This window comes from Metopolophium dirhodum, chromosome 8 (assembly GCF_019925205.1).
Source record: "Metopolophium dirhodum isolate CAU chromosome 8, ASM1992520v1, whole genome shotgun sequence".
Classification (NCBI taxonomy): Eukaryota; Metazoa; Arthropoda; class Insecta; order Hemiptera; family Aphididae; genus Metopolophium; species Metopolophium dirhodum.
Genome location: NC_083567.1, coordinates 25444301 through 25464484, shown reverse-complemented (window position 1 = coordinate 25464484; position 20184 = coordinate 25444301).

Below are 20184 nucleotides of genomic sequence, written 5' to 3'. Positions count from 1 at the left end.
CCATAAAAACCCGTGTAACTATATTATGATTAACGGCGGTTTAATATTTGTGGTCAATATAGTTTGTAATATTCAACGTGTCCATCGATTAAGAATTATCACTATTTAGTATCGATAAACCCGTGATTAATTATTTATTAATATATTGTTGGTAGGTATACCGTACACAACTAAATTAATACCGGCTGCAGTCTGCTGCAGACCGTGTTTAAGAATCTTTTACATAATATTTGAACTTTGTTCGTTTCCCCAGCTTGATATTTCTTGCTCGTTAGTGTCGCTATACACTCTCTTAATTGCCAGTTTCGTTATTTATTCTTACATCTTCTCATCCGAAGAATATGAACAGGACGTGGGTATATAACAGTCAGTGCCGTCCCTAGGGCGAGCCTTCTCCCCGAGCCCCACGTCTTCGCCAAAGTTTGACAGGCCCCGCTTTTATAAATAGAATAAAAAAAGTTAAGTTTATTAGCAATAAAAAATATATGATTTATATTTTATACATTCAATTGTTGTAATTTTTACTACCTACCTACTTAAATTGTTGACGTTAACTGAATATATCGAATTTTAAACCAGTGTTAGATAATGATTAAAATTATAAAAAAAACATCTTTGAAGCACCTGTTCCTATAGTTATTATTAGTATCAGACTAATACATATTTTTATTTTTTCCCGAGAAAAAAGTTAATTAGACACTAATATACTAAATCGTTTGATTGGCTCGACGCAATTTTCCATGTGCCATCACCGCCCTTTAGTGGCTTAAGCTGCATATATTAAGTTCTTATATCCATTAATTATATCAATATCCATTACAATCTTTAGTATACCTTTACAAGGTGTCGTTTTAAGTGTAATAAGTAATAACTAATAGGTACGGTTGAGCCTCGATAACTCTAATTTCGATAACTCGAATGTAATTCTTAAAATGTTTTTAAGTTGTGTTAGAGATATATAACTCGAAAAACACATAAGTTGAATTTAATTTTAATCGAGATTTGAGTTATCGAGACTCGACTGTATTATAATTTATATTTCACTGCCTTATCCCTTATAATTCTGACTTTTTTGAGTACTCCCAAAGTCATTGCAAATTTTCTTTTATTCTGTTCGCAATATCAAAATGTATTCACTATTCACTATTCATACTATATTATACATAGTCTGCCGTCGTCGTAGTCGTCACCACTCAAGTACTTACATAATATGACAAATGTCGACCATATAATGTATGGTATATATATGTATATAGATGCGAGAACCCTAATGCACGCTTCTACATATGTTGCAAATTATTGCATACGAGAGCGGTTTTTCATGTGATCTTTTCACGTTTAAATATAATATTATAGTCTCCGGGGACAGACCTGGTCACCACCGCAGCCGATCGTCATGTTAATGCCCGACCAATACCATGTACATATGAAACGATTGTTATTTATCATCTATTTCATTTTTCGTATACAGCCAGGTATATTATATTTTATACGTAGGTAAAAACTCTTACAGTATAATAAGAATATGACACAATATGAATCATCTAAAAGATGCAGTGGGTCCGTCCTATAGTCTCCGTTTCGCCACATAGATCGGGTATACGCGTGTCGGCCGACACACGTCGGAATACACTGTCTAGCTATTACTGCTGCAGTTGTTAATTATTGTTATATACTGTTGTGGTCGTTATAATATTGCCACTATCGTTATTTCTTATATTATTGACTTATGACCGACGGACCTCGCCCGGAATACGATATATTATTTTATATATAAATATAATATATATATATATATAGGTTTATAATATGTATTATTGCGTATTGGTTGGTATCTTGACATCATTGTATCTAATGTAGGTATATTATAACAATAATGTAATGACGACGATGACCGATCGCCCCCGGCACGGAATCTACTGGCCGATTCGATAGTTGTTATATTCGTGCGTTTTTAGGACCCACAAGCGCGGGATGAACATATTACCACCGTCTCGGCAAAACCATCATGACCGTCGAGAATTCTAACGTCACTATTACACGACCACCGACCTCCCTGTATAATAATATTCTATGGGTACAATACGCGCACAGAACCGCATGGGCATACCTATATACACATCTTTTACCGCACAACTACGTCTCCCGCGCCGACTTGGTCGAAAGCCAAATCGATGGCGATTCAACAGACGAACGAACCAATTAATCAGACGCCGGGAAGCGTAATATTTTACCGAATGTATTATTATTATATTGTGAGCGTCCAGTCACGAAACCCGGCAACGCACGAACGATCGTCGTCAATCGCACGGGGTTAACGAAACGTATATATATATATTATATATAATAGACTATATAAAATATATAGATACCTACAATATATTATAGGTAGGTATAGTATACTATATACACAAATTACTATAGCTTATATAAGAATAAGATATATACGGTTGTCGGAATATCTAACGACGTCTCGTATAACAGTTTCGTAGATAATCCGACGATTATTTCAAACCCCTAAGTACTTACCCAAAATATAATAATATGTAATTTAGTATTTACCTATTATAGTATTGTAACGTATGACGTGATGGAATGGAGACTTTAACGCACTACACGAACGAAACGAATAAACAATAAATTATTTTAATGAATACAATATAAAATAATATATAATAAAAGACATATAGATAATATAGTAGGTAATATTGAGGCCATATTGAATAATATATTATTGACTATTGTACACCGTGGACATTTCACAGATTTTTTCAAAAACTTGTTTTGTTTCTCGGTCGATCGTATTACAATAATTCCTTCTGTCGTTACACATAATATAATAATACAAACATAGGTATATAATATATATATTATATATAAGTATTAAATATAGGTACGTCTTATACGCCGCCCTTTGATTCACCGTCGAACACTTTTCGAACTCCAACTTAGAAATTCTTGTAAACGTCGTATTTAAATCCTATTGAAAAATTCCACCAGATTATCGTTCGAACTTATATAATATACAATAACACGCGAGATATCTTTAATATCCTAGTTTAATATTCTGACAGGTCGTCTTCAATAGGGTACTGAAAAACACAACAATAGGTCATTGTGTTACACTCTTCGGTTTTTGTAGAATCATACTATATAATATAAGTTTATATATAATCCGAAAACATTCAATGAATATTATGTCCATTGATAAATATATTATATATACTCAGGCGCGTATTTAAGAATGAAGTACAATAATATAAATAATAATAATATTACATTAAATGTGTATACGTACAACGACATCGGCTACTCCGGCTTAGCATAATCTATATATAAATATATAATATTTATCGTTCTAAAATATTTGTACAACTTAATATACTATATATAGTGTCCTATTTGACTATCTCTGGTTTTTGGTTATCACTGATTACTCGATAAATTATGAATTGGTTAAAGTGGATAGCGAGTAAAACCTGTTAGGTACACGTATACGTTTGTACGGACATTTGTGAACGATTTGCGCGAGTGATGTTGTACTTGGCAAGCTTATGCCGGTCGTTTCAAACGCCGACTGTGATTCGTTTAATGTTTCGAAGCCCATGTCAATTTGCCCAATGACAGAGAATTACTCAATTATAGACAGATAGGCGAATCAGGTCAGTCGCTTAGGTCAGAACCGTTTGTGATCCACAGCCGACTGATGTTGCAGTGATCTTCGGATCACGTGCCCCTTTTTATGTACAGACGTATATCTGAAATGTTACGTTGATTATATGGAATTATATATATTATACCTACGTTGGACAGGAATGTTACGGGACAGTAATGGATTCGTCACATTTAATGTATTCTATGGCCTCAAGACGTTTTTAGCGAGTGTTAAATAAGTGGGTATAAAAATAATAATCCTTAATAAAATAATACGCAATATTGTCTCGGGAAAAAAGATAGTTTCATACTATAGAGTTCACGTTAAGCCATCGTTTTAAATCTGTAAGCGTGGCCGTCACATTATATGATACTTTTACGTACAGAAAAAAAAATTGCACCTCCGCCTTGCATTTGTATGTATATAGAGACTTAAACGCCCCGTCGACGTGTATATTATATACGCGTTATAAAGTGATTGTTACTTTATGTATATAGATATTAAAATATGTGATCACTCCGGTGCAGGAAAATATTAAAAACTAATCTAATTTATTCTTTTAATCGGATTTTTAACCATAAATACCTAAGCAGGGTTTAATATTTTTCATCACTACGTACACAATATAATATATTATCATTATGTGTACATAATAATATTATGTATTATGTTCATTTTATTTTTTTAAATTTACAATCAAATATAATATATATTAAAATAAATATTTTATTTATAGGTACTTAATATTATTTTCGTAACTATAAAATCACAAAATGTTAACGATTTACTTGTGAAGAAATATAAATTGGAACAATTTTTCTGTCAGGTTATACCTATATATATATAGGAATCGAAATAATTTTATAGGTCTCAGTTGTTTCAAACAACAAACTATATATAAGATATCGGTTAATACCGGTATACTAACCGGTATTTCACACTCAACTTTTTCAAGACTATATAAGAAAAAAAATATACGATATAAATTTAAAATTTAAATGTGTACTATTTTACAATCAAAAATTAATTTATACACCTTATACATTTATTTTGTCGTAAAAATAAAATAAACATATAACGTCTGTATTTTATCATCAGTTACTTGGATTGAAATCGTTTAATAATTTGTCATTTATTAACATTATTAATATCATTAACAAGGAAAGTAATTTTTTTTAAATCATATACGATTTATATTATGAGACCAAAATGAAATACATGTAAAAAGTTCATGCGTCTGCAGATTTGGCACTATATCGGAGGAAACATAAAGTACTGTCTAAATTCAAACACGTCGTGGATAATAATATACAACAATATTTATTTAAAATTAAAGCATATTATTTATGCCATATATTTTATTCAAGTAATGTAAAACGATATAATACGGATGTATATATCTGTATATGAAAATCTGTCGTCGATTATAATATACTATAGGTATAAGTTTATAATATTATATTATGCGATTTTTGTGCCGTAGGTATTGTTTTATGCCTGTAAAACATATTATTCCAATACCCCTACATAATACTTGTACAAGCACATATAATTATATATTTAATAGTATGCCACACGTAATAACACGCCGCGCAATATTGTTGTCGTACGACGTCGTATTCGCATTGTCCTCGCGTTCGGCTATATACGCTGCAGCAATTTCGCGCATTAGTACATTAATAATATTATAATAGGTACGTTCGTATTCGATGTGTATAATAGCATTATTATTGTATATACATATATTCGCCGATGGACCAGATAATAGGTGTACCCGTTGTGTTATAATATGTACTTATATCGCCGGGTAAAAAAAAAAAAAAAAAACGTTAAACACACACCAGTTAACGGAAATTTGACGACCGTGACCGGTGCCGTAAGTAACTTATACGCGTGTACTATTATATACATATTATTATATTTATAATATTATATATGTGGCTAGTGCTCTGGTGTATATATATATATGACGTGGTTTCCCCTCCAGAGTTGTACGACGACAGCGTGCCCATCTCCCCCGTGGAGATCATCTTGTGTGGCGCTTGGCCAACAAATAATACTGATCTCGATTTATTGCTTTTTTCCCGTTTATCTTAATGGCCCCTTTCGGGTCGAAAACAAAACCGTATTGTGCGTGTGTGTGTGCGTGTATAACACGACGGACGGAATGTCTGAAAACAAATATAAACCGCACGTGGGGTTGAGCGTGAGTGTGTCTGCAGTTGTAGTTGGCTGCAAATAACACGAGTTACGGCTAAAGAGGACGATAAAAACAAACGAGAGGAAAAAAATCGAAACCAAACGACGTGAACGGTTTTCACTGTCAATCAAAACGAGGATTTTTCGGCTGTTCGGATTGTACGCGCGACGTTGATGAGGAACGGATGAATTGTGGCGCGTACCACGTGGACGATGGAACCAGTTGTGTCGCGTTTCCCAGATATTCGTGACATCACTTTATAATATTATGTTTTTTTCATATACTTAGTCATAAATCGGATTTAGTAATCCGTGTTTTATATTATAATCGTTTATTTTCAAAATATCACTCGAAGAATGCAGGTGGTGCAAAGGGTAAACGTAAACTGTAATATGCTGGGTGGAGGATTTAAAGTGAGAATAGCCGTTCGTTCATTCTATTCACATAATATTATATCTATTATTTTAATTCTGTGTAATGTGTGTATGGTGCACGTATTAAATGTAACGTCGCCGTGTCACTTGAACCTGCAGCAGGTCTAAATCGAACGACGGACGTTTGCGTAAACAACGGGTTAAGGATGATAAATCGTTACTTAATACCTAAACGATTAAATTAAGATGCGATGGGTGCATACGTCGTTTTCTCAGAAAAAAGAAACACCCGAGTATAGGTACGTGGAAAAAACTATACCATAGATAAACGGTATACGAATTAAAACCATAATATAACAGGTTACATGTTTTTATTTATTTTAGTGCTTACGTATTTAATTTAATTCCTATGCCAACCACGTGAATAAACTGATGTAATAATTTTGGCGGACTATTTTATGCTTTCGTAATATTTCTTACCAACCCAAACATATTATGTACACCATATTTTTTATAGCTCAAAAGTACGTTTAGATGTTTTACGACTCGATATTTTGAACAAAACATATTTTATTTAGCAACGAGAAAATATTATAATGGGAACAAAAGACAATATTTATATTATGTGCATAATCACAATCCATAGATTATATTATATACATGCTACGGGCACGGTTAATGATTGGATTGAGAATACATAAATAAGTCGTTGCATTAAACGCACATTACTATTCACAAACATTTGTGTGTATTGTTGGTATAGGTATACAGTATCGCAATATTCCAAATGTAAATCGTTATACGGTCTATACAATGTATAAATATGAACATTTAGTATTCCACCGTACTTGTTTTCAATAATAAAATAAAATTACTTAAGCCCGTCGGCGATGGCATTTAAATTCCGTCTCCGTGACCAACATAATATGACGAAGTACCTACTACCTACAACACAGGGTAATATACGATTACGATGAAGGTAAGAGCGATTTTGATAACGTCAACGGTGCAGGTATTGGTATACCGACATTATATTATATTATATTATAAAGTTAAATGTCAGAACAAGATTATAATAATAAAGAAAATAATACGACGCTGATGGCGATTACAAAAAAATAATAATAATGTCGATCTTCAATTTTTATGTCAACTTTATATTATACAAAAGGTCTTTATTAAAATATCCGCGACACGTTCGGTGGTGTACATTAAAGCGGAGTTGGATGTTCGGATTACTGGGGATAAATCCACCCCGATGACGTAAGTGTTTTTTTTCTATCATGAATTTTTTTTCATAAGGACCTTGTCATTTTGACAGTGATAAAGTCTTGTACAAATGTTATGCTTTCACAAGTTGTTTCATTATATCCGGATCGATGGAGCGTCTAACAATTAATAATCTTTATAGAAGTTGTTATTTTAAACTGACGTTGGCAGTTTTTGATTTTCTCGGTGGTATTACACTAGATTACTAGAGGTAACGAAATACTATAACGTAACACGCGAGAAAAAAATTAAGAATCTCAACGTGTGTGGTTAAGACTTTTTGTACCTAATATACCTAATAAAAAGTATTAAAATAACCTCACCAAAAATGTTTAGAGAGCTGTAGTTATTTTACTATGTAATATTATATTTAATTTAAATTTAAAAAAACTGATTGCTCTACCAACTTACCCTTAATATGGTGGTTGAGCGATTTATATTTTTTATCAATACACATTTTGTGGATACAGAATAAATCTCATATCTATTTAAATCGTTCAAATTACCGTGTCTATAATGATTTTTTTGTCGGTTTCAATTTCACGATAATAATATATTACTGCCACTTACTTATTTTCTAATTATACCGCTACATTCGAGTTTGCCTTTTTATGCGCAGATAGTAATTGATTTAAATAATCCGAATCAATGAACTCACCTGAGTAATAAATTCAAATTGTTAATTGATTGAATAGAAAATGTACCGTTGTGTCGGACGTGAATTCTATAATTTAGTACCTTCGTACCTAATTAAAGACCGCGGTATTCATCTTGGAGTAAGACGGCGGCACAAGTCAATAATAATATAGTCTTATATAGTTGTACTATAATAACATGTTTAAAAAAAAAATTGAACACGCGATATTCTCTGTCACGCGTGAAGGGAGGATTTTTCTGCAATACGTTCGACGATAATAAATGGTTTTCTATATTCAATCAAAATTAGTATAACTACCCTAAAATTTAAAAAATAAATTAAATTGTTGCTTACAACACGTGGCACAAAATTGTATCCGACTATGTCGACCTGCACAACGATCATACTCCAGCAATACAACACTGTTTGGGTATATCCCTATACCTATATAATAGTGTAATATTCATAGACGGTGATCGGGGGGGGGGGGGGGGGTTAGCCCTCCCAAAATAAATAATTTGAAGATAAAGCCCCCCTAAAAATATTAAACAAACAAAATCGTACTTTCGTACAGATTACAGTTTTTTTAGGGATAATTTTTTATTATTATTTTTTTTAAATGTTCATATATATAAATGGAAATTATCAGTAATCACAAATTTAAATTTGTAAAATGGTAATTTATTGTATTTTATTAATTTTTCCTTTTTTATGTTTGTGAATCTTTTAATTAGTAGGTATGATAATGAGAACATTCCAATATTTTTATGAGTTATTAAATGTAAAAATGAGTTTGTTAGTCGGTTTGCTACCAAATATTTGAGCCCCTCTCAATATTTACAGGATCTCCGCCTATGGTACTATTACTGATATATTCTATAACAACGGTTCCCAACCCACGGGCAATGTGCTATTGGGCAGCGGACACTGCAGCTGGTCTAGAGTTGAAGCCAAGGGTCGGTAAATTTTAATTGGCATCGACATCGAGATTTTATAAGGTCCATTTCAATGGCCCCCCCACTTTCGAAATTTGAACTTCTGACCACGCCAAACGTTTGTGCATCGTTTGTGTAGAAATGTGCACCAGGTTCCGACGTTTGTGCACAAAAACTCCCAGCGCTATCCAAAAAATAAAGTGAGGGGTATTAACACGAGGGTCCCCCTTTTTTGAAATTTTAAATATTTGTCATATTAATAAATTTTGTTTACGTACCTAATAAGTTTAATAGAATTTTACTATTGCCATGTAAACGTCTAGAAATAGTAGGGCAGTAGGTTCATAATATATTATATTTAAATATTGTATTATAATAATATGAATAATATAATAATATTATGTTTTAAATATTCCTAGGTTATTTAAAAATTAAATACCAGCGTTTCTAAAATACAAATACAAAAATCTTAATTTAAAATATCTAAAAACATAACTACCGTTTATAAATTATAACCACAGGTTAGCAATACTAACTTAAAAATAAAAAGTTATAAATTAATATAATAATTGCTTAAGTCGTATACAACCGAACGCAACTTAACCTAATAACTATTAGTTGTTACATCTTATAATACGGCCCCCCCGGCCATTGAAACGATACAACCGCTTTTTGGAAAATTGTGTTTATGGACAGGTACCTCAACTCGACGTTGCTGTATGTCCGGTCCAATAATGTAAGTTATAAGTCATTGTGTATATTTTAATACAATAAAAGCATAGTAAAAAAATAATTAATAGCCTATATTAATAAAGTACCTACTTAATTAATTTAATATACCTAACCGTACATACCAAACCGTATAAAAATATTATAATAATATATTATTTATGTTTGAATTCATTAGAACAATGGCGTATCAGACGTCGCTCCCAAACCGGTCGACATCCATCAGCATAACTGTGAGTTGAAAACATCTATATTTAAAAATTGTTATAGTATAATATTTATCTTATAAATTAATTTTCTTTAGCATTCCGCAAGAATGAGCGGTATAGTTTGAAAACTTACCAAAGTTATCTGGTGGATGTCGATACGTTGGTGAGCAGCCGTCGCACATAGGTCTGATGTACTTATGGAAAGTTATTATTGGATCGGTCATAATATTACGTTGAGAAGTTATCTGTCCATAAACTTATTTTCAGATTTGTAGGCCAATTCCGTTGCCATTTTTTAATCATTCTTTGTTTTTATTAAGGTTGAGGTGTAACAGCATTTTAAGGCCTATTGTAATTCCCACTTCCAGGACTTTATCATACATACAGCCGACAGCCCGATGACCTACATTTTTGTGTATTCTGGTCTACCCTATGATGGCCGCGAAGTAACGATCACGTCACCGTTTATCAGATTGCCCAGTTTGAAAGAGTCTCCAACAATTTCATCGGATAGGTACGCCATAAACCGTGGCATAGCGCTGGGCCAGCATCATTTTGTCCGGATCAATATCTACAAAAATGACGTCCCAATTATTAGAAGCTAATAATATAGATACTTAATATTTATTGTAATATAATATAATATTAAACTCATTATACCCAGTTATTACGATTAAGTAGAAATAATATTTTTCAAATAATATTACAGTGTCTTTGTCGAACAGTCAGCTGTACGAAGTTTCCGCTGTGCCACAAAACGGGTCGACGCCGGTCGCTGAACATAAGAAGTCCTCAAGTCCACCCAGCATCGTATTGATGAATCAACAATACATCTTACATCTTACATCTATCATTGCAATCTTATAATTATTCACTTGAATGCATGTAATCCTGAATGTACAGTTAATTTATTACTACCCATCTACAAAGTCAACACTGTATTAATAAAAGTTTTTATTGTTAAAATATAATTGAGTTCTATATTATTTGTAGGTACTTAAAAATTATTTGGGTATAAAGGAAACATATTTTAATCATACAAAATTAGATAAACTAAAAGACAAAAATAATAAGTAAATACGTCGTGTTAAAAATAGTTTTTAATTAATATAGGTAGGACAGGTACCTATTATGTAGGTAGGTACTTATCCAAAACTCGTTTATCAGGAATTAAATAAAAAGGGGGGTCAATTAAAAAAAGGTGGGTAAGTGGATGTCGCTCTGCTGTACAGTAGGTTACAAGTGGGTCACTGTAATGGTTTCACACGTTCATAAAAATTTAATTTGACTTTCTTGTAGACATTTTTTTTTTGATATAGGTAGGTAAACTTATGGATAATCTTGTATTACATTTTCGAATCTTAGATTGAAAAAGAAAAATTTTTATGAATTCTCAACTCAAAATAATTTGATAATTTTCGTGATTTTTCCGTATTTTGTCAATATTTGAACTTTAAATGCTTATAAATAAAAACCATGACTAAGGATTTTTAATTTTTTTCATCTGCCTTTGAAACAATAACCTAGGAACCTTCTATTAAATTTTCAAGCTTTTCTAACCAACAAATAACATTTTATTGATATTTATAGAAAAAAAAACTAAAATAAAATGGAAACTGAAAATGTCCGTAAACAGCTCAAAATAAGTCAAAATATTTGGAAAATGTTATGGTGTATGGAAAATGCTAATATAAGCATTCAGTCAAAATTTAATGTACCTACGGTCATTTGTTTTAGAGTTGCACCAAAAACCAAAATCGATTTTCTCGAAAACGGTCTTTGCGTAAAAAATTCCGTTTTTCCTTTGTTTTTTACGTCGCTTTTGAAAACTACTGGGAAAATTTTACTTTTGACCCTCCATAGTACCAACTAGATTCACTTTCCTATCAGAAAAGTTACTGTTAAAGAAAATTCAAGCACTTTTACTGTCCTAAAAGGTGATGACAGACACAAAAAAAAAAAATGAAAAAAAACACACATCATTGTAAAATCAATACATTCATCGCTTCCCTCAGAATCTAAAAAAAAAATTGGAAGTGACTCTGCTGAACAGTAGGTTACAAGTGGGTGACTGTTATGGATAATGTTAAATTTGAATTCAATGATATAATATCATAGTATACGAAAAACGATTTTAAGTGGAAACGATTTGTCAGCCTAGGATATTGTATACGATACTTATATTGATATTATTAAATATTATTAATACCGTAGCCGGTTAAGTTGAATTATTATTATTTGTTTATTATCGTATTTGTATATGATAATATATTTTAGACGTTTCAATTACCCACGAATAATATTTTTAAAATAGGCATATGTATATATTACAAGTAACAACGAATTAAGAACAATATTGAAAAAAATAATTGCCGGAAATCATTAGTTTTTAACTGAAAACGACAGGGAAGTCTGAACTTGGCGGTCAGTCTTATTTTCAAGTTATATGTATTATAACTAATTGAAATTTTTGGTATTTTCATATGTACCCGGTATACCACACTGCGCTTGCTCGAACAATTAAAATCAAAAACATCCCTCGACTTGTTATGTAAAACCACCATGGGTGGGTATCAGAATTATTTTTGCATCATCAATTTTAAAACGTTGATTTACGTAGATTAAAAAAAAAATTAATTTGTAATACTTAAGCTCGGTAAACTTTAAGCGTTGTACGGGCGCGTAAAACACCGAAAATCGTGAACTTCGTAAGGCTATACCATAAAAACCAATGATTTGCAGGAAGTCGAGTTTTGGACAAGTACCTACATAGGTAACTTATAATAATTCATACTGTAAATTAATTAGGTACCAAAAAAATATAACTTCTCAAACACTTTGTCTATTGGCACTGGCGGGAGAATGTATTAGAATATCTATTCTATAAACTTGAGGACCAGTTTGTATAGTTAAATTTGGCATGCGAATTATAATTGAAATAGAAAACCAGAATAGGTGCATTGCAGATGACAAAGATTACTGTAAAAGAACATACGATTTATAAATATACTGTATAGATTACTGAGTACTTATATTATAATAATATATAAGTACTTTGGATTTATCATAGTAAATAATATATTTTATAATATCTATGGCATATTGGCATAATATATTTTATAATATCTATGGCATATTGGCATAATATATTTTATAATATCTATGGCAATCGTCAATTGTCGAAATTCGTCGGCGACGGTTAACAATTCTAATAGTTTCAGAAATACTATTGTATTATAAATATAATATATTGTATATTTTGATTTCAGTGAACAAAAAAATAATAGGCCACAAATATAAACGGACAGTTCGTTAAACCGTATAAGTTGTAACACAAACTCGCAAATTTCGTTTGATCAGGTTATTTTCATAAAATATTTCGATACTTTCAAGTTTCAGCTCATCGGAGTGAGATGATTAGATGAAGATGGATGAAGATAGCTGTTTCTTCGGCGATGGCGGCACTCTAGCTACGTTTCACCGGAAGAGTAGATGTTTACGAGTAAGTTTGTTTTCATATTATTACCTACTATTTTACATTTACTTTTTAAACTTAAATTAAATATTTATTGCCACAGACAATCTGTTAACTACGTGACGTAGAAGCATTTATAAGTTTAATCCCAATAGCGCAATGTATAAAATACGCGAGACCGTCTTCGTTTCACCACGCCACGTTTAATACGCACCTTTTTGCATGTTATACAATACGCCGGGTATCACCTTAGGTTTGCGCGAAGTATTAAAAACAATATAATGTTATTAATCTTTATATTTTATATTTTTATATACATAAATACATTATACACCTCATATATTTTATTAGCATACTTACACCTTTTTTAGTGTAGTTTATACCCTAGATGGCTATATATATAGGTATTAAATGTCTTGCAATTATATATTTTACTATAATTATTAATTTCATTATAATATAATACAACAATACACTCTAAATTAAATTAGTTGTTATCAAGACAGACAGTCTTAAAACAAACTCTTTTCTGGACGTTTATGCTTAAAAAAAATTGCACAGTTGTCGTAGCAGTCAGTTGCTAGATCAACCCGTGTGAAATCAAATAGGAATTATTCTTGTTTTTTTAAATAGTTTTTTCAAAAAATATATGTAACATGTATAGCTCATACAATTATGAATTTATAGTTAATGGAAATGCGGATGTTTATACTTCATAGATATTTTTTTAGTTAATAATCGTGTAAATAATTTGAATAAACAATAAGGTACTTACCTACTCATCACTAGTATCAATTTTATTATATTACGTGTAAAATCACCAACACAAGGTGCAGACTACGTTTAAAAAATTAAAAACATAAAATAAAATATAAAATAATGTTGTAGTAGAAGCTGGAAACTAGTTTATTTTAATTTATAATCCAATTAATGTAACCGAGAATGTAACTATTAAATTCATCATTGAATGATTATTCAGAGATCACTTTGGGATAAATGTAAATTAAATTAAAAATAATTAAAAAACATTTTGTGAAAGGAACAAGATTACTGCTAATATTTAAGTGTTAATTATTATTAACAAATAAATACAAATAATAGATATTTTAATAGCTTTTTACTATTAACATTCGGTGAAAATAAAGTTTCTGATCGACTTACCAATATTTAATAAACCTATATGTAATAAAATAATTATTCATAACAAATAATCCTAACAATTTAATGCAAGGATTCTCATAAATTGATCTTACAGCAGCCTTAAAACACCGAAAATACATTTGTACATCATTTACAAAATTTTAGTTCCCTATTATGGTGTAGGTATACAAACAATAATTTGCTATTCGAAAACACAATTTCGTATACCTATTATTATTTACTAAATACCTACAATTAAATTAAACTAAAAATAAACATATGATTACATACTGAGTGCCTATAATATAATATTATATATGAAAATTGAATCTTTATTACGAATACTTATCATTTACACAGACCATAAGAAAAAATAATTAAAAATATCAAAAAAAAAAAAAAAACACACATCATTGTAAAAATATAGTTGGTATTATAGTATTTGATGAATTTACTGTATACGTTTATAGCTTTATGTTAATTCTAAAATCCAGTAATCACATTTTTATTTAATAATTCATAAAATACAATATGCTCTTATAAAAATATTTTTGTGCTTCTGATATCTATTCACCACCTTAATCAATAATTAAATTGATAAACGAAAATAATAATTTAAATAATACCTATATCATATTATTATAATTCAAATTCAAAATTATAAACTATTTTGGTTTATTGTCATATCAAATTTCAATGAACAAATTGGCCGTTAACACAGAACTCTTTGATATAAAAAGTTGCATTATATTATATCCGTGGATACATCATATTGGCGTACCTAGTATAATATCTATCATTTATTTATTTAATCTATGGCAAATCTCAAAGTCGTTGCAGAAGACACAGTCGATTAAAAATTCTAAAATTTCAATAAGCAAAGAAGATATGAGCAAAAAACTTACTGCGTTTCGTATAATTTTATTTTTCATAAATCACAATATTCTAAGTTCTGGCTGTATTCTGGAGCGTTTCCTCATGGGCGTCGCCGTCGCAGTTCACACACGTCACGGATTCCGCCGAAGGAGTCGATAATTAAAGTAAGTTTGTTTTTATATTCTTTTGAGGCTTAAATTTACTTTTAAGACTTAAAACAAATATTTAATGTCACGAAAAATGTGCCGTCCAAGTGTTGTAGGCGCATATTTTAGTTCCGGACTAGAAATGTATAAAATACGCGAGATATAAACGCTGTCGTCGTTTTTCCAGTCCCTGTTTGTAGAATAATTATCATTAATAGGTGCATACCTATAAAGGGTACTTAATATAAATATATAAATATTTTGGTTTAGTTTATAGAAATATATGTTATGACTTATAACTGATAATAGTCATAAGATACAATTTTAATTAATAACTGGTAATTTTTTTTCCAAATACAACGTTATAAGTTATAGGTAACTATTAATTTAGTGTCACATACTTAACTTCTATTGTTCACCTAATATCTATATTCTATATCATAGGGATTAGGGATGTATAACCATGTACACATAAAAGTATATTCACGGAATGGTCAACTGCCTATCCTGACGTGTGCGCACTTATGAATAATATACCTACTCATATACTCGTATAGGTATATGAATATACCTATATAAATAGTGTAATACTACATACACGAATGTGTTACCTATTATGCCCTAAAAGTTCAACAGTTATTATTATATTTATTTATTTTTTAAATATAGGTAGGTACATTACAAGACTCTAATTAAAATCACATTTTTTTTTTATTTTTTTGAACACAATGTTTTAAAAATTATTAATTAGTATATAATTTATTGGTATAGTACTAAATAAATTAATGACATAAAACAAACACAACTACTATAATTATTAGTAATAATAATATATCCACGTATAAATTATTAAAATACAAAACGAACTAACGAAAAACGATTCTGAGCAAAGATATCGTTAACTAATAAATAATATTGAGATTAAAGTAATTTATTTTTTCGGTAGAAAATCGGTATAAATATGAATTATAAATAATTATTTTTTTTAAATCATGACGCGTGTGTGAAAAATTGTTTAAATTAAGTGTTTGATGTTAGATTTCGGTCCGGCTGATTGTCCACCCCCTCACTCTTCCGCATCAATGCATCAGAAATTATTATTTATAATATTTAAATATAAACTGCATTTTCTGAATTTTCTAAAACATTGCTTTCCAAGCAAAGAATTCGTTTCATATATTATCAACGAATTGAAAAATGAAATTAGAACATTTATATGGGATAAAGTCAATTTTATAAAAACTTATTAGAAAAAAATTAAATACAATTAAATAAAGGTAATTTTTTTTCTTATATTTCTATTTTTTTACGTACCCATTATGTTCGATACTATAACTTCAGTCTTCAGTTATAGAAAACAACACTTGCCAATATGGAATTACTGTCGAATTTTTTTATTTTAAAATATTAAATAGCATCTGATCGACTGATGTAATATAATGAAACTCAAAATATAACGAATACACTACCTATACACTTATCTAAATTTTATTTTATATTCGTTCAAATTGGACTTTTAATTTTTCTGGCCATTTTATTAAGCTTTGTAGTATAAGTGCATTAAATCGTATTTTTAAGGCATTTTTCTTATTTTTAATGCATTTAAATCCACGTCCTATTTATAACTTAACGTTATTTTGTATATACCAATCGATAAGTGTACACGATAAAAAATATAATATTATTGATGGGTTAATAGTTTGATAACTATTATGTAGGTAGGTACAGTTTTGTACGTTCAATCTATCGTTCTTAATTCATAAAGTAGCTAAATGAGTCAAATGATTTTGTCAAGGGGTGGGGGGGGGGAGGATATGGCTGATTTTTTAACATGCACTATTTCAAGGGCTCTTAACCTAAGGGGCGCACCACTCTAAGGAGGAGTGACACAATTACGTAAGGGGGTGGGGACATGAAAATGTTTAAAAAAAAACACGAATTTATTTAGTTATTTTGTTATTTAGGTAATACATATTAATTAATAGGTATTTCTTAAATTTGTTTTATTATTTTATTTGAAACATTATTTTTAAATATTGGGATCAATAAAACTATTTTTATATAATTACTATTTTATATCAATTAGAATTTGTTTATAAACCAAGTAATAAATAAATGGTTACCAAGTAAAAAAACCGTTATCTATATTATAAATTTGAATTCAATTTACCGCATTTGCGTCTAGTAGAAACAAATAAATGTTGTTTTGAAGATAATGTAAAAATATCCATCATCCATCGGTTAGGACCATATATATATTTTCTATGATTGGGACGGTTAGGTTATAATTATAAATAATCTATGGCAAATGACAATCGTTTGAGACGAACAGCGATTCCAATACGTACTCACATATTTCGTTCCATTCTGGTTATTAAGCTAGGTGCCTATTTTTATAAATGTCATTAATCTCAATACTTCCAGACTGAACTTTTGGATCGGAGATATGAAGACGCGCGCTGCATTTTGCTTGGCGGAGACGCACGACTCTGACACTAGACAATATTATACACTCAAAGGGACCGCGTTTCGCCGGAAGAATAAATAATTACGTAAGTTTTTTCCTACTACTGATTTATTGTCAGACAAACTTATATACCCGCTAGACGTAGAGTAGTTTTTAAAATCCAGTTGTTATAGGTGTACAAAAATTAGGATATTATGAAAAATACCTTAAATTATAATACTTTGCCTACAACTGTTAATTTATTGTTATAGTAGAATAATTTTTAAAATTTTAAATCAATGATTAGGTAATGCTTTTATAAGTAGGAAGGTAGGTTTTTATACCTACCTAACAAAATAAGAAAATACATATTGATTAATGTTATTTAATATGATTTGTAAGTACATAGCAGATTATACCTATCACTTGGTGACGATTATTTTTGTTTTATACGTTCTTCGTAATTCAGTTCCGTCACGATAGTTTTAGTTTTCGTTAAATGTGAAACATACATTTTCTATGCATCGGGATACGGGCATTAAATATTTGGGTTTTAATAGAACACTTCAAACGTACGTTTTATTTTGGGGGTTTTACGGGATATACCTATAGGAAATTTTCTTCAAATTTTCACATTTCACTATTTGATATTGTGATATTATTTGTACCTAGGTTAAGTTTCTGTTTTAGAATCGATCGATATGTTACCTAGGTACATCACATTCATTAATTTAAATTCTGGTAGTCGAGTATTGGACAAGTACCTACGTAACTTATAATTCGTATCGTAATTTAATTACTAAAGAAATATTATAATTTCCCCAACAGTGTCTAGGGCCACCGGTAGCAGAATGCATTATAGAATGTCTATAAACTATTGTGGTCTAGTATATGGTTAAAATTGGCATGCGACCAAAAACTAGGGGCTTGTTCTGGAATATTTAAATGATCTAATAAGGTTCATCTCAGTAGGTTTTTTTTATTATAGTTAATTGATCAGGGAATGTATTGCCCGAAAATTTTCAATATTTGTATTGTAACTATACTGGTATAACACTATTCGGGCTATCAATAAAGTCGTGTTCAAAATTAGAAAATTGGTGAGGTATGATATTTTTTTAAGCAATTCTTTCGAGTAGGGAATTCGTTCAATGATATTTAAATATTTTCACCGATAATCAAGTACGATGACTTGTAGGTAACTAGAGACTGAGTGAATAGGAATTAGGAAGTGTGTGATATGGCAAAGATAAGGAAATGGGTCAACAGGATTTCAGAATGTTTGGTGTATGAAAGGGAAAGATGAAAAAGAAATGTAAGGTTAGGGTAGGTAAGTGGAGTGAGAGTAGCAGATATGAGAATAATAAGTAAGGTGTTAAGGTACAAAAGAGAATAGAAAAAGAAATTAATTAATTAAGGGTAGTGTAGGGTAGTGTACATATTGTAGTGAAAACAAGAGAGAATAGGTTTAGGTGGTTCGGTCACTGTATGATAAGAGATAGTGAGAGTGGCTATAGAAGTTAATTTAGGGGAGAAATGATGGACGAGAAGACTGAAGAAGAGATGGATAGACAGAATACCGATCATATGGAGGTGTGGAATGAGAGTGGCTGAACCTGTATATAGCTGTGAGAGATGGGGGAAGAAAAAGTGTAAAGGTAGAATAGTTATGTTAACAATGCCGAATACGTAGGAAAAGATCTTGAATTGCAAAAGCCCTATTGACTCTTTGGCTTCAACTAACCATAGGTTTACCTAACTAACCTTCTTATGACTCATTAGGACACTTTGAATAAAAAGATCCTGAGTTTCAGATTGCCGAACTTAAGTGTTTGATTATCAAGTTGATTCTTTGATTGTTGACACCTTAATCCATGCTGTGGATGAAGCCCATAGATAATAAAGATATGGATAGTCCACGCCTATGTTAAATATATTTGAAGCCGCGTTCCCGGAGGGGAAGGCAATTGAGGCTCCTTTATATTGATAGTCGATAGTCAATACTCGATATAAGTATACTTTATTTGGCGTCAATGTATTGTTCCCCTCGAAGAACACTGATAAGACCATTATGTCCTATCCATATCTTTATT